Source organism: Petaurus breviceps, unplaced genomic scaffold (assembly GCF_028583685.1).
Source record: "Petaurus breviceps papuanus isolate PSGF00001 unplaced genomic scaffold, PetGlider_PUasm1.0 38, whole genome shotgun sequence".
NCBI classification, from domain to species: domain Eukaryota; kingdom Metazoa; phylum Chordata; class Mammalia; order Diprotodontia; family Petauridae; genus Petaurus; species Petaurus breviceps.
In genome coordinates this window covers 18236358-18252122 of record NW_027186304.1, presented here as the reverse complement: position 1 = coordinate 18252122, position 15765 = coordinate 18236358, and the positions used below count along the sequence as shown (strand labels likewise).

The 15765-nt window shown below is 39.5% G+C and overlaps 1 protein-coding gene across 4 annotated transcripts in view; it reads left to right on the top strand.

Moving 5' to 3' along the window:
- LDLRAD4 (low density lipoprotein receptor class A domain containing 4) overlaps nt 1–15765 on the top strand; it is a 617131-nt gene that overhangs the window by 550463 nt on the left and 50903 nt on the right. The gene's annotated exons all lie outside the window — the stretch shown is intronic.

Genomic DNA, 15765 nt, shown 5'->3' with positions numbered 1-15765 from the left:
AGCAGACACCTACAGTGGTATCTATGTGAATGCCATTGGGGAAATTCTACCCCCTTCCCTGCCCACCAGATCACCTCCTGGCTACAGCAGACATCTATTGGGAATGGGGGAGGCTCTCTGTGGCAGTGACCAATGAGTTGAGAGTCCATCACCTACTTTTCCTTTGTGGTAGGACTGTGAATTGCCAAGGAAGAGCTGGAATGTGAGTTGTAATCTGCATCTCAGACAGACCTTTTTATCCTTCCTTCAAAACCAACTCCCTAGGGATGGCTAGGTGGTGCAGTGAATAGAGCACCAGCCCTGGAGTCAGGAGGACCTGAGTTCAAATCTGGTCTTAGACACTTAACACAAAAAAACCAGCCGTGTGACCTTGGGCAAGTCACTTAACCCCAACTTCCCTCCAAAAAGGCCAAAACAAAACAAAACCAATCCCTTTTATGAACTTTCCTGTTACTATCAAGGCCCCAGAATTCCTCAAGTCACCCAAGTTTGCAGCCTCAGTGTCATCCTAAGCTCCTCATTCTCATTTACCCCACGTATCCAGTCTGTTGACAAATAGTATCATTTCTCTCTCTACCGCGTCTTATCCCCTTCTCTCTACTCATATAACCATCACTCTAATCTAGTTCATCCCCACATTAGCTCCTTTCTGGACTATTGAGTAAGCCATCTAATTTCCCTCTCTTCCTCATGTCTCTCCCTTATCTAATCCGTGCTCAGCAGAGCTACCAAAATAATTTCCATTATGTGTAGGTTCAACCCAATTATTCATCTATTAAACTCTGGTGGCTCCTTGTTGGCCTTTGTGATGATTCAGTGACTTCAGTCATGCCCTACTCTCTATGGCCCTATTTGGGATTTTCTTGGCAAAGATTAATTAAAGTGGTTTGCCATTTCCTTCGGCAGCTCATTTTACAGATGAAGGACTGAGGCAAACAGAGTTAAGAGACTTGCCCAGGGTCATATAATGTCTGAAATCAGATTTGAACTCAAGTCTTCCTGATTCTAGGCCTGGTCCTTTATCTGTTGGGCCATTTATTGATCTTAGACCTTTATTGATCTTAGGCCCATTATTTATAACTAATTATACAATATGCTAATTATATAATTTTTATCAATGGGTATTGGTCAAAATGTTCAGAGGACTGCACTGCTCCTGTAAAATGCCACCTGGATGAGGTCTGGCCTACTGCCATTTGGCTATTTAGTTATATCTAGACCATACCCATATAACAAAAATCAGTCATGACTCACCCCAGGCTGTAGTTCATCTAGCTTGAAGTTGAAATCTTAATCTTTCATCTCAATAACTCTCTGAATTAAACTTTAAAATTCCCAAGCTTCTCTCTGGATTGGCATGTAAATTAATTTGAGTCAAAGTAAGGGAAAAAGGCATGGCTTTACCTGCTTGGTCTTTGTGTGTGTGTGTGTGTGTGTGTGTGTGTGTGTGTGTGTGTGTGTGTACATTCCTAGGTAGATAGGTGGCACAGTGGATAAATCACCAGGCTTGGAGTCAGGAAGACTCATCTTCCTGTGTGGTCCAGCAAAATCATAAAGGGATGGTGTGGATTAGCCAGTGGAAAGATAGATTGCATCCCACCCACCTGGAGAGAGCTAATCAAGAGGTCTATCTCCTTATATAACACTCCTATAGCTGTGCAGTCCTGGGCAAGTCACTTAACTCTATTTGCCTCGGTTTCCTCATCTGTAAAATTAGCTAGAGAAAAACTGTAAAACACTCCTGTATCTTTACCAAGAAAACCCCAAATGGGGTCATGAAGAGTTGGACAGGATTGAAACAATTGAAAAAATATACAGAAAACATATATGTAATTTATATACACGTATATAATTATAAATAATATTAATATGTAAATAATATAAATGCAGCCAATTTAAGATTTTGCTACTAATAGGTGTATACATATGGGTATAAATAAAAACAGCTCCTTTTCTCTCACTGATAAGAAAGGGCCTACTGATGTTGACATAGATTAGATAAGATAGATATTGTTTAGTCTTTCGATATTATTAAGCTATTAGTGACCCTGTATACAGTATTATATACATATCAGTTGCAAAGTCCTAAATTGACAACGTCTGTTTCGTTGTACATGGAACACACACATATGTACATATATGTGTACATATGAAGACATGCATACTTGCACAAATACAAACGATTTCATTTATTAAAACACTACAAGCATATAAGCATGTATATGTTATATATGTTTGTTTATATATGTATATGTGTATATCTATATATCAGGAGCAAAATTCTAAATTGGCAATCTATGTTTCAACATGCCTGTCAATAGGCCCTTTCTTATTGGTGAGAGATAAGGAGCTGTTTTTAAAGCCTAGTAAGGCTAGTGATTGTCGGTCTAATATTAAATTGTCAGGCACTCATACCATTCATACTTACGTATGGTGGTATCCCAGCTTTTGTAGAGGGGAATTTTATCTTTAAAGCCCAATTTACATACTTTAAATCTCACAGATGTACAAGTGGGTCTAAATAATCTATTGGTTTCAGTGTACTCTTGTATGAATAACCTCTTGAACTTAATGACACACTTGTGTTCAATTTTGAGCATGTTGTGAATGTGCCCAAACCTCTAAGAATGCAGAGTAGATTTTGAATGAGAAAAGAAATTGAAAAATAGATAAGGGGTGCAGACACTTGGTATATAAAGTAGGAAAGTAGGAAAGGTGTATCAGCCATTTTTCTGGATGAGATTCATGCCCTAGGTTTATGGGTTAATACATGGATCTTTCTCTTTTTTTTAACTTTTGCTTGTATTTCTCTAAGTCTTATGTCAAGGACACATTGAAAACTCTCATGACAGAATATCCAGGTACTTCCCTCCTCCCCCCGCACTTCTTTTGGTATATAAACTATTATCAAAGAATCCGGAGAAAATCTATGCATTGGGGGCTTCAATATAATATTCAATATAGTATGTAGATTAATTTGTCTCCTGAAGGTATATAGGCTACAATATCATAAGAGAAACTCATTGAAAGAAGAAAAATATGAGAGTTTTATAGTAACTAATAACCATTGGTTATCAATGATCTGTTTACATCACAGTTACTTTTAGTCCTATACAGCCTATAATATGAGGGATGCTCTGGCATGCTGAAGACTTACATGACTTTTAAGAGAAAACTATGAGCTTTCAGACAGTAAAGGAGAGGGTACTACTACAAGTCTAAGAGCAGATTCCCTGCTGTGAAAACACTGCACATATTCACCAGGATTGGGCTCCTTACCCAGCCCTCTATTAAAAATTTATATAAAAATTTAAAAAAATGTATATAAAAATCAGTTAATCAACAAACATTTATATTAAGTGCCTGTACTATATATGAGGTTTCACAGGCATGTGACACCTGGACAGTCTACCAGCGCCATGCCAGGAAACTGAATTGCTTTCATTTGAATTGTCTTAGGAAGATTCTGCAGATCACCTGGCAGGATAAGGTACCAGACACTGCCAGGCATTCAAACTCTGCTGCAGAGAGCACAACTCCCATGGCCTGGTCATGTTGTTCGAATGTAAAATGTATGCTTGCCAAAAAGACATTTTTATGGAGAAGACAGGGCAGGCACTCACATGGTGGTCAGAAGAAGCAATGCAAGGACACTTTCAAGGTCTCTCTTGAGAATTTTGGAATTGATTGTGTGACATGGGAGACACTGGCACAGGACCACTCATCAGAGAAGGTGCTGGGCTCTATGAGCAAAAGAAACACGCGATGCACACATTTAGAGAATCTACTCCAAATGTTCACACAGACTGTTTGTGCCCAATCTGTGGTAGAGCATTCTGAGCTCATATGTGTCTGATCAGTTGCAGCTGGACACATTGTAACTTGACTCTAAAGATAGTGATGTCATTCTGGTCCTCTTCAAGAATGAAAGACAGTGACCAAACCGAACCATCCGAACCACATGTGAGGTGCTAGGGATTCAAATACAAAGTATGCACCAATCCTTATTAGAAGCTTCTGTTCTAATGGTGGAGACAGGCGCGCACGCGAGTGTGTGTGTGTGTGTGTACACATATGAAGGTGCGCATTTATGTTGGGCAACCAGATAGTACATTGTAAAGAATGCTAGACAAATCTGGCCTCTGATACTTACTATGTGACCTTGGGCAAACCCAGTTTCCCCATCTGTAAAATGGGGATGATAATAGTAATAATAATAATACCTATCTCCCAGGATTGTGAGGATAAACAGATGACAATTGTGAAGCACCTAGCGCAGTGCCTAGGACATAGTAAGCACTATATGAATGTTAGGTATTCTTTTATAAGGGCACACAGAATAAGTACAAAATAATAGCGGCTCTTGTAATCTCTTTGCTTTTTTTCTTTTAATGTTATAATATTAGGTTTATAGGTCAAAACATTTCAGAAGATTCCAGTTTTCACTTTGTATCTCATGTACAATTGAAATGAACTGCCAGCCCCTGGAGCCCCTCCCTCCGTCTTGTAGGAGAATAGACAGCAGAGGGCTCCTCCCAAAAGCTCCATGTAAGGAAAGTGCCCAGGACCGTCCTGTCTGATTACACACCAGAATCTCAGCATCTTAGAAGACCAGTTCTGAGACTCCCATGTCCTCTGTGCTGTCTGTGCTTGGGCTGTCCCTTTATCTGGGTGGAGAGGATAGAGTGGACAGTGCAAGCTCCTCCCGGATCCTCTGTTTATCAAGTGTGCCCAGGGCTCTTGTTCAGTCTTTCAGCTGTGCTGGACTCTTCTGGACCCCTTGGCAAAGATACTGGAGAGGTTTGCCATTTCCTTCCTTCTCCAGCTCATTTTACAGATGAAACAACTGAGGCAAACAGGGTTAAGTGACTTGCCCAAGGTCACAGAGCTAGTGAGTGTCTGAGGCTGGATTTGAACTCACGTCTTCCTTACTTCAGACCCAGAGCTCTAACCACTGAGCAATCTGGCTACCTCTAAGGGAAATTGTGGCAGTGTGGGGCGAACTCACACCCTTGACATTATCAGGGCTACCAACTTATCATTTCCCACCTGGCTGCACTCCTGGATTTCATCATGACTCAGCCTCCAGGTACATTTCCTACCCCCCCCACCCCAACTTTTCAGCTTCTTTTATGCAATTTATGTGGTTTTTATTTACATTTGTTTTATTTTTACATTTATATGATTGTGAGTGTCTTGAGAGCAAGGATTATTTGTCTTTCTTTGTACCCCCAGGGCATAGCATAGTATTTGCCATGTGGTAGGGGCCTAATGTTTATTAACTGAGAAATTGTCCATGGGTCAGAATTCTTGAAGGGGAGATAAAGACACAGAATAGTTAGTTTTTTGGTTTTCAGGTCTCCATGTAAGCTGGTTGTAGCAAATGAAGCTATAGTTGGCAATGTGGAAGGAAAACCAGACTTGGAGTCAGAAATTCTGGATTTAAGTTCTAATGGCCACTTACTATTTCTGTGACAATGGGCAAGTTATTTAACTTGTCTGAACATTAGTGCCTTCACCTATAACATGGAGATGATAATGCTAAACTCACAGTAAGGAACTGTTTCTGGACCCAAAGGTCTTGGACTCTGTGTCCATTCCCTTTCTATTAGAAAAGCATCCACTCTGGACTCAAGCATAGATTCTACCTGGATTAGTTCAGAAGGTAGCTGATCACCTACAAGGAGCTACTCTTGTTTTATGAGAAAATCTCATTTTCTTACATTCTGGTTCATTACATCAACCCACCCTACCATCCCAGTGTCTCAGAGAAAAAAAGTATGTAAAGCTTACTTTGTGGCTCATTTTTGGGTCTTCCTCTGTTGGCAGGGAGGGGAATAAAGGGGCATGCTGTGTATAGTATAAAGTGGGGCATGGAACAAGTACTTGTTTCATGCACACAAAAGAAATGCCCAAAGACACAAACACAGCATTCGTGGGCAGAACACCTTAAAACAGGATTCGATAACTTAAATATCCCTAACGTCGCAGTCTTTCAGGAGCCTGACACTTCGACCTCCGTAGAAGGTCGAAGTTATTAAAGCAGTTATCGATGCTAATGAAATGTCATCTGGAGTGACATTGAGGCATATTTACATTTCATCGTATCTGCTCACTGTCTCCCTCAAAATCCATGTTAACCTCAAAATCCATGTTAACTGACAGGACAGGACAGGGATTGGGCTCCTCTTCTTGTTATTGGCTGCCTTCTCTAATGCAGAACCTTCCTTTGCCACCACTCAACTCTGTACATAGGACCCAGGACCCTGGACCTCCCAGAATCACAAACCTGATCAAGGTCACCTTGAGAACAGTATTTGGTTACCTACTCAGGAAACACAGCAAAAATGCAGCTGGGATATAAGCTTACTTTTTTGAGTCCATGTTCCAAATGGAAGTATTTACAGGATGGAAGGAAACAAGAGAGCCCATCCCCCATCCTTCTCACAAGAGTTTAGTGGCCCAGAGCAGTTTTGGCCACATAGGAAAGTTAAAGAAAAAGCACCCAAAGCAGTTTCTTCTCTTTTAAAGATCCCCGAATCATCTGCTGTCTTACCTCATTAATCAATTAGAAGATTATCATTATCATTTCAAGGCACCTACAGCCTTCAGTGCCAAGTCACACACATGGTCTGGACATCCCCAGTGAGCGCCCTGGGACCAGGAGGGGCAACTCTGAGCATGCTCCATGGAACGGACCTTGTTACACTTGGGGCTTATCTCAGCATTATTGTGAAGAAAGTGATTTTTTGAATTTTAAAGTGTCAGAAAGCATGAATTATCATTAATGTTAAAGTGAGTGAGGCTGAGGAGAATAGTGATTGATGGAGACCAAGGTTTAGCCTTGTCGTTTTTTTTAAATCAGTTTTGACTATTATTATCATATGGAATCACAGAACATTAGAACTAAAAAGAGGCCTCAGGTATCATCTAAACAACCTCCTCCCTCTTTTGCAGATGTAGAAATAACCCAGTGATGTGATGTGATTTGCTTAAAGTGACACAATGAATCGGTAACGTCAAAATCAGAAATAACCAGGTGTCCTTACTGTATGTAGCTCAGTCCTTTGTTCTGCTGCTGCGCTGTCTTACATATTAGGGCAGCCTTAGAATTAGAGGAACATTTTTTTTGCATAGGGGCCTGGCTTCTTGAGGATTTTACCTGCCTTGTTTGGCTGAATTGCAGATTGTGTGATGTCTGCCCTTCAGTCCTTGTCTTCTCACTCACATCTGGGTCTAGAAGGACATGCTTAGGTTTAATAAACTCAAAAGCAATTTTCCTTCTGGTTGTTTTTGATGATGGTGTTATTGCTTTTCAGTATGTAAACATCTTGTTGGTAGCCCTGGAAAGTTCACTAACTTAGAGGAAACAGAGGTACGATGCTTAAATGGTTACAGTTTCTAAACCTATGTTCCATTGATTCATTTCATCTGGAAGATAGCAAGTAGTTCTAAAAATATAAGTCTTTGACACGAATACTTTGAACAGTTTAAATAGCATTTTAGTGAATTTTGTCTGTCATCCTTATTTGAGATGAAGAAGAGGAGGAAGGTTGGCAATCTTTGTATTAGCGGTGGGATACATAGCTACGGAAAGATGGAGGAACAGAATCTGTATAAAGCTTAGTGACCACCAAAAGAGGCAGCCACACAATGAATGGTACACTTCTTATGAAGAATAAAAATTACTTCATCTTATATAGGTCAGGAAACTTGAAGAGAAGACAGCAGCACTTGAAGGCATCTCCTTAACTTATATTTCAGCAGCACAAATGAGGTCCTAGAAAATGTTCTGATATGATGATGTATATAGTTTTTGTGACTCTTGGACTTTCTCATGTTTCTCTGTATTCCTCATATTCATTGTTTCTTACAGTGTAATAACATAGCATTATATTAATATACTGCAATTTGTTGAGCTGAAGTCTACTTTCAGAGAGTTACTCAGGTACTTGGAGTGTCAGATCCATCATATGTCCATACTTGTCGAAAGGGTGGTTCCTGTAGCAGCAAGCACACCAGCATCCCCAGGGTGGCTGCCAGCACAGGTTCTTGGATCTGCTTTGTTAAAGGAAAGCAACTCAAAATGGGTTAACAAGCTTACTTTAATCAGTCAAACATATATCGTTTACCTAGTTCAGGGGAAGGAGGTCAGCACCCTGAACTTCAGAATATACAGACAGAATTATCAAGATGGAGAAACAGATCAAGTAGACAGGTTTCCAAACTGTCCAACCATTACATCCATACCAAACAACATCTGGGTTTCAAAGCCGGGGGACTCTGGACAACGGCTAGCCCAGAGTTTCATCAAATCACAGAACAGTTCCTCAGGAGATTTTCTTTTACAAGAAGCTTAGATAATGAGAAAGGTGAACTTCTTGGCCCCTTTACTACATGGTGTTGTTGTTTAGTCATTTCAGTCATGTGTGACTCTTAATGATCCCATGGACCTCTGTTCATGGGGTTTTCTTGTCACAGGTACTGGAGTGGCTTGCTATTTCCTTCTCCAGTAGCAAACAGGTTAAGTGATTTGCTTAAGGTAACACAACTAGTGAGTTTCTGAGTCTGGATTAAACTCAGGTTTCACCTAGCTGCTCCTAAATGGCTTACTAATAGGTGAATAGAGTACCAGGCCTGGAGTCAGAAAGACCTGAGTTCAAATGCAGCTTCAAAAATTTACTAGTTGTGTTACCCTGGGCAAGTCACTTAACCTCTGTTTGCCCCTGGAGAAGGAGATGGCAAGCCACTCGGAGTATCTTTGCCAAGAAAACGCCAAATGGGGTCACAAATCATCAGAAACAACCGAACAGCAACAAAACAACAACAATGTATTTACTGATCTCAGCATTTTCCTGTGTCAGCGTACTGCTTCCGAGTGGACATATGCTTGTTCCTGCTAAAATTTGAGCCAGATACTAGATTTAAAAGTTTAATAATTTATGTGTCTCATTCAGATTTCTAAATAAATATTTTTCTGTGGTGATCTTTTTTTCCCCTAATAACAAGGACTCAGAAATTGTTGTACTCTGCTGTAGACTGATTTCCCACAAACATTACACAGATCATAGCTATTTTTTTTATTTGCAGGAGTAGTTTTCCAGTCTTAAAAAAAATTATGTGACAAAAAATACAAAACTTATTTAAAGTGTACTTTTTGGGTTTTTTTCCCTAATGCTGAATTCCAGTTTAATCTTTATGTGGAAAACTTTTTCCTAGAACAAGTTTTTACAGTGTAGTCATAAACCTCAAAGAATAGGAACTTATAATGGATGTGGCCATTCATTGATTCTTGACAGTAGTTGCATTAATAGGCATATGAGGCAAATAAAATGACCCTAGAGCCTCCTAGGAGATGTATGGGGATTTATAATCTCTAATGAAGCCATGTAAATTAGATGATCTCCCATGTGTAAAAGAAATCCAGCAAGTACTCTTGAGTAAGGTGATTAAAAAAACACTTCTTCCCTCTACTATCTTTTGGTCACATTTTCATTGGAATTTTGTTCACTGCTTAACTATGTTTCCTGAGAAAACACATGTGTGTTCTGAAAGGCAGAGCAAAAAGAGTATTGTTAGGCTGGGTAACTGGAGGATGGAGTCCTGAGTGGCGATTAGGACCGGCAAAGTTGGCGATGGTTACTGTGAATTTTGCATGCTCAGGAATATTTCATCAGCTTAAATTTTTGTTTGTTTGTTTGTTTTGCTTTTTGGAGGGGGGAAGGTAGGTCAATTGGGGTTAAGTGACTTGCCCAAGGTCACACGGCTAGTTTTTGTGTTAAGTGTCTGAGGCTGGATTTGAACTCAGGTCCTCTTGACTCTAGGGCCGGTGCTCTATTCACTGTACCACCTAGCTGCCCCTTCAGCTTAAATTTTTGAACATGAGCAGGGATACCCTACTGGACCGTTCCATTGGTCCTAGACTTACCTGAAACCACCTGAGTAGTAAGTGACCAAATAAGAATTTCTTTACCACAGTAAATCCTAGAGAATTGCCAGAGACACATAAATTTTAAGTGATTCATTTATTTATTTATTTGCCCAGAGTCAGACAGCTAATATTAAAGGCAAGATATGAGCCCAAAACTTTCTGACTCAAGGCCAGCATTCTCTCTTCCTCCTAAAGGCATCCTTACATTTGATTTGTATTTTTTGTTGTTCTGTCGTGTCTGACTCTTCATGACCCCATTTAGGTTTTTCTTGGCAAAGACCGTAGAGTAATTCGCCATTTCCTTCTCCCACTCATTTTACAAATGAGGAAACTGAGGCAAACAGGATTAAGTGATTTGCCTAGGGTAAACAGAGCTAGTGTTTGAGGCTAGATTTGAACTCAGAAAGATGAATCTTCCTGACTCCAGGCCCAGTACGCCTTCCATTACACCACCTAGCTACCCCCCTAGGTAATTTGTTTATGTCTTATTTATAGCCAAATGTAGATAAACATGTGTTTTCCTCATTTGAATGTAAGTTCCTAGAAGGCAGAAACTATTATGTTTTTTGTCTCTATATCCCTAGCACTTAGCACAGGTCCTGGCATATACATAGTAAGTGGTTTATTGATTGATTTATACAACAGGATTCCTCTGCTTAGAACTCAAATCCTGAGTAGCTGACCTGTGATGCCTGCTCCCTTAAGCCATCACCTACATTTCTATCAATTCAACAAATATTTATTCTTTAGGTAAATTTTTTTTAAAGCAATTGGGGTTAAGTAACTTGCTCAAGGTTACACTGCCAGGTGTTTCTGGGTGGGTGCTAAGTGTCTGAGCCCGGATTCGATCCCCAGGTCATCCTGACACTGGGGCCAGTGCTCTTACTCGCTGTGCTACCTGGCCGCCCCTAGGTAAATTTTTGCTAAAAAATTAAAAGCTAGACAGAACTAGCAAGCAGTGTCCACTCCTTGGCACTTGTTTCCCCATCTGTACCAATACATAAGTCTAATCCCTTTTCCTGATGATGGTCATCATGGTTCATCCTATTATTCAGGATAAACATCTGCTGTTCCTTCAAATAATCCTTGTAGGACATGGTTTTGAATCTCTTCTCCAGCTTTCCAATACCTTTTCCAAAATGCAGTGGCCAGGACTGACATTAGTACTTTAAATGTGGTCTACTGAGCACAGAATAATGTGAAGGATTGTTTCCCTTTCTCTGGATGCTGATTTTAAAGATAAAGTTGAATTAAGATCAAGCTAGCTTTGGGGGCTTGCCACATCACACTGCTTTCTTATATGAAGAATGAAGTCAAAAGAGCTCTTTTAGACCAGGTCTGAAAGCAACTCACCCTTATACTGTATGTCTGTCTATAGTGAATCACATAACAGACTTATGAAGGAAATCTTTGAAATATTACTGAAGCTAGTACACAGAGTTTCAGTGGTACTTCAGGTGCTTACTTTTACTCTATGAAACACAGGTGAAAAATAATTTGTAAAGTGAGACTATCTATGTGAGTCTTCACTACAAGCAAAACTTAGGATTCTCAGTCTTTGTTTTAGACAATGTACCACAGAAAAGAGGTGAACTTGTAATGTGTTTTTTTAATACTTTACAACCCAAATTCCACTTAAAAAAAAAGGCCTACTAGCCATATGCCTATCCAAGGCAGGTAGTCTTCTGAAGTAGGTTTTAAGAGGAAAAAAATTAAAATAAATAAAAACAGAAAAAACTTCTTTGAATACAAAATATTTTCTACACATGCATTCATAGCTATTTATATTCCATAAACAATTCCTTCCTTGTAACTTCTGATTTAAATGATAAGGTCATATTCTACTGTTACTTTCTGGGGGATTAAGAGAAATGTAAATGAGTGTTAATTAACAATAACTAGTGCTATACATAGTAAAAGAGGGATTGTGCCCTGCTTTAGTCTGGCATCCTTTTGTTACCAGACCCCGAGCTTCATGGGATTCTCTAAAAGGAGAGAAACACCTGGTAACTTAGCCTTGGCATCATTCAGATGTGCTCCTTCAGAACGATGATGCACATAGACTTTAGCTCTTTGTAGTTGTACATTGGTACCAGGGAAGACATCTCAATGAGTTCCAATCTGGCTTCAGGCACTTACTAGTGGAGTGACCCTGGGCCTCAAGAAAACCTCAAATAGGGTCACAAAGAGTCAGATACAACTGAAACGACTAAACAACAAAAAGCTATACCTTCATCTGAGTCATGACCTGTTGAGAGCTGACCTCCTTGACTCCCTTATTACTAAAGCCAATAGAGCCAGTCTGAGTATCTGTCTAAAAGCTTGCTTGGAGAGTGGGAAGGCTATTGCACTCAGAAGGTTTGATACTGGCTCTGATACTGCTTATCTAAGTGACCACTTTGCCTCTTGGGACTCACTTTGCAGTGCCTCTCACAAGAGAGACATACAGGAAGGAGAGGAGAAAACACTGTATAAACTTCAAAATGCACAGGAATAGGATGTTACAAATGTTACAAATGTATCAAAGGTCATAAAGTCAGATTTGCAGTTCTTTACAGGAGTAGGGCCTCTTTGGTATTTGCTGTACACAAATTCCATTTGAAATTAATTTTCATAATGTTTAATATTTTGAAAATGATTTTCTTAGAATGGGGCACTTCCTTCACTGTTCCAGATCATAACTCTCCATGTCTTCTGGTCTCATATGATTTTTATCCCTGTTTCCCCATATATCATCCATAATGGATCTATCTAATCAATACACTTGAAGCATTCTTTTTAATTTTTTAGTATCAGTGCCTTGTACATAGTAGGTACTTCATACACATTCATTGAATTCTTAAAAGGATATCCTTAAGGTATTAACAAATATGCAAATATTTATCACATGAAATGTTTTATGATGAAAGATACAATACATTCAGTTAAGACTTAACTTGCATGTAAATTAAGTTTGGTCTTTTTCAGGATCTTAAAGCACTTGGTTTTAGTATTATATCCATTTAATAAACCTGATAGACACCTATAAAACACTTCAAATATAAATCAGTGGAATTTTATAAACAAATTTCAGCAAGGTTATTTAGTCAGTTTTTCATGATACCTTCATGGACAAAATAACCAAATGTTTGTGATTATCATTTTGTTATTGTTGTTTAGTCATTTTTCAGTCATGTTTGACTCTTTGTGACACCTTTTGGGGTTTTCTTGGCAACAATTATAGGAGTGGTTTGCCATTCCCTTCTCCAGTCCATTTTACAGATGAGGAAACTGAGGCAAACTGAGTTAAGTTCTTACCTAGGGTCACATGGCCAGTAAGATTCTGAGACTGGATTTGAATTCAGATCTTCCTGACTCCAGGCCTGGCACTCTATCCATTGCATCACCTAACTGCTGTTATCATTAGGTTAATTTAGTTCTGGTTACTGAGGTCTGGCCACAGTGAGTGGCCCTAATTTATATATACTTATACCTATATCTGTGCATTTTATATATACTGAAAAAGATAGGGATTATAGATAAAAGTGTTAAATCCCTCTTTAGAAGACAAGATCCATGAAGGCAACGGCTGTTTTGCCTGTGTGTATCTTAACGTACAGTGTCATCTATAATCAATAGCATCTGTAAGACCTCACCATTTATAGGAAGTATACTGTCACCATTTGCATCTGCACAATGATATCCTCAATGACAGTGGTTAACCTCCTTGGAAAGCATATGTCTTCTTGTTTATGCCTCACATGATACTAGTAATCAGAGGATTATTAAATGAAATTCTCTTTGTGCTTGAATCTAGTTAGGAATCTTTTGTGATCTTAACACATGCATGGGAGACATATCATTGAAATGGAGCCCTGAGTACTGCCTCTTGGTCTCTGAGTCAAATGCTGTTTTGTAACTGTGAGATAAGAAACTCAGTAGGGGTGGCTGGGTGGCACAGTGAATAGAGCACTGGCCCTGGTGTCAGGAGGACCTGAGTTCAAATGTGGCCTCAGACACAACACAAAAACTAGCTGTGTGACCTTGGGCAAGTCACTTAAACCCCAACTGCCCACCAAAAAGCAAAAAACAAACAAACAAACAAAAAATCCTTGCCAAAAAAAAAGAAGAAACTCAGTAGTCTGATAATAGGCTCACCAAAATTCTAGATCACACAAAGCTGGAAAGGATAAGTAGTATTTTAGATGATAGAATGAGGATACACAAAAAGATGAAGAGAATCAAATTTAATAGGGATTATTATAAAGCTCTGAATGTCAGTTAAAAATCAACTGCATAAGTGGAAGATGGGGGAAACCTGGCTTAATAATAAACAATAAGAAAAGGAGTTATAACTCATTTATAGCTTACAGAATTCTTTTCTCCTAACAGTTCTACAAGCTTTATCCATTGAATATCATTGTTCGCATTATACAAATGAGGAGACCAAGGCACAGAAAGGTTAAGTGACATGTCCAAGTTGACATTTTCTATGTCAAAGCTGAGAATGGAACCCAGATCTCCTGACTCCTAAGTTTAGCATTCTCTCTTCTATTCCATGTTGCCTCATTAAAAAGACATAAAGCTTTTAATTGGTTACATGTTCAATATGAAATATTAGTATGATGTGGCTGCCCAAAATTCCAGTGTGATTTTAGACTATTTTAACTGCCAGTATGAGCAGAGAAGAATTGGGACAACTACCCCTAAAAAAGACAGACCAAAGCAGAAAAAGAAGGACATTTCAAGTTGAAAACTATTCAGATTTTGACACTGGCTTGGCTGGCACATGAAAATATATACCAGCTATGAAATTAGAAGCAGAAACCTTTGCGGCCCTCTTCTTTCCTGCATGCCAATATGGTCCCTTAGAAAAAGCGTAGTGGAATTTGCTGGTCCTTTTTGAAAATAATTTCAAGCACAAAGGGAGTATATATGCTCTAGTCAAATTGAAATGCAAGCAGTGACATCAGTGGCCAGACACTGTTGTCATTCCCCAGATGATGTGTTTGGGACACTGACAGCAGTGGCTGGTTGCTGATGTAATTGGCTGTATTTCTGACACTAATGGTAACATATACAAAATTTAACTTTGCTTTGATGACTCCTATACCCAAAACTACTGTGATGGCTCACGGTTCACATGCCATTTTTCTATGCCCTAGTGTAGCGGGGCAGGAGGGGGGAGGGGCAGAGTAGTGGTGGTGGTGGCGGCGGCAGAGGGGGCAATAAAACCAAACCAAAAATCTTAATCACTAAAGGCTTTTCTAAGCACAAAGTTCCTGTTATGACTGGTGTTTTGGGGTTTTGTTTTTGTTTTGGTGGGGTTTTTTTTTATTACCATGACACTCTGCCCTTTTCACTGTGGCCACCCCATGATTTTCTCTGAAAACTGCTGTGACAGACTGGCAGCTTGCTTTATAAGTGTCTTCACAGAGCCTCAGGGTGTCAAAATGTTCAGGAAACAAACTGTGTAGACTGGAGGACAGAGGAGAGGGAGGAAGTGTGCTTTAGTCAAAATCATTATAAATATGAGAACTTACTCCTAAGAAATGCCCTCATGTTTATTTTGTTATTTGAGTTTTTGCAGTGGGTGCCTGCTGTACTTCTGTGCCTTTTCATTTTAGCTGAACAAGCCTGAATGCATTTAGTTGAGGAAAGGGTTACTTGTAGCAAAGGAGGGCACTTAAGAATTCTTAGAGGATTTTCCTGAGCTGTGATATTTGGGTGAACATACAGTAGGTCTGGGTCTGAGGGAAGAGAGGACAAAAGAGAAAGGGCTGTGTGTGTGTGTGTGTGAGAGAGAGTGAGAGAGAGAGAGAGAGAGAGAGAGAGAGAGAGAGAGAGAGAGAGAG